General features: G+C 46.1%; 1 non-coding gene across 1 annotated transcript; it reads right to left on the minus strand.

Annotated features, from left to right (window-relative positions):
• Positions 1-549: 549 nt before the first annotated feature.
• Positions 550-705, minus strand: LOC118580985. Its single transcript, XR_004944633.1, has one exon. It is a non-coding gene; the product is annotated as a U1 spliceosomal RNA (small nuclear RNA).
• Positions 706-1429: the final 724 nt, after the last annotated feature.

Here is a 1429-nt window from a genome sequence, read left to right on the forward strand (position 1 = left end):
CCCTCCCACCATAGGATGTGTAACTGAGGAAGTGGAGCCATACCTGGGGACCAGCAGCAGGAGATGACATCTGACAGCATTGTTTGTAGGTTTTATTGATGGCGATTGAAGTCAGGTTCATGTGTGAGAAACATGTTCTTTGCCACTGAGCCCAATGGTGGTGTTTAAAATGACCAAGCTGGGGCAGGAGAGAAGACTGAGCAGGTGAAAATGTTTGTCACACAAGCCTGACAACCAAGTTTGGATGCCCAGAGCCCTAAAAATGCCACATATGGCAGTGTGCAACAGTACTCCCAGAACTCACTCCAAAATGGGAGGTGGAGACAGGGGAATCACAGGGATGCCCTAAGACAGCAAGCCTGGTGTACACAGCACAGAGAAGAGAAACCCCACCTCAAATAAAGTGGAAGGAGAGGAATGATACTTTACATTGTCCTCTGACTGTGACCTGTGTGTCACAGTGAGCTTGTGCCCTCACATAAAACACACGTACAAACATAAAGAATTCCTTTTCTGGATTTATTTATGTGTAGAAGTTTGTTTTAATTAGGGAAGAGCAGGAACATGGTCCCCCACTACCACAAATTACACAGTTGAGTTTGCTGCAGTTGGAGAGATTGCAGGATCAGCACAACCAGAGTGCACTGGATGAGCCTCACCCGGGAAAACCTTCCTGATCATCGTGTCTTCCCTGCCAGGTGCTATGTGTATGAGTGCTGTGTCTGCATTTATTTCTGTGAATTGTGTGCGTGCCTGGAACTGGAGTTACAGGTGATTGTCAGCCACCAAGTGGGTATTAGAAACCAAATCCAGATTCTTCTGAACAGCAGTTAGTGTTCTTAATCATGGAGATTAATCATACCTTTATTCCCAGCACTCACAAGGTGGAGGCAGGTAGAACTCTGTGAGTTCAAGGCCAGTTGGGTATACATAATGACTTCCAGGATAGCCAGGGCTATATAGAGAAAACCTGCCTCAAAACAAACAAACAAACAAAACCCCAAACCAACAAATGTGTAGAAAAAATTAATAATAGAGATTATGTTATAGACACTGAGGGATATAAAAATCCCTGTGTGATGCACACCTGCCTGGGTCATTTGTTGGTTCCTTTGCCCTCTCCACCAGGAGCCTGCTGCATGCAGGCTGCTGTCCAATAGCCCCATTAGCCACCCTCTGAATCTGCAGCCTTAAGCTTTGCGGGTGCCAAGGCTCCTAGCTGGAGAGCCTTCAGTGAGGCAGACTCACTCCCACCCCTTGCCACTTTCACTAATGGGGTCTGACACAATCGATGTCTTCTTCCTAAGTATCAGTTGTCAGAGTGCAGCTGCTCTGTGGTAATGGGGACCTTTGGCAAAGATTTGCCCTTGAGGAGTAGTACACTGTTTAAGGAGAAACAAGATGATTTTAGGCTAAGTCAAATGAAAAT

This window comes from Onychomys torridus, chromosome 3 (genome assembly GCF_903995425.1).
Source record: "Onychomys torridus chromosome 3, mOncTor1.1, whole genome shotgun sequence".
In the NCBI taxonomy this organism is placed as follows: Eukaryota; Metazoa; Chordata; class Mammalia; order Rodentia; family Cricetidae; genus Onychomys; species Onychomys torridus.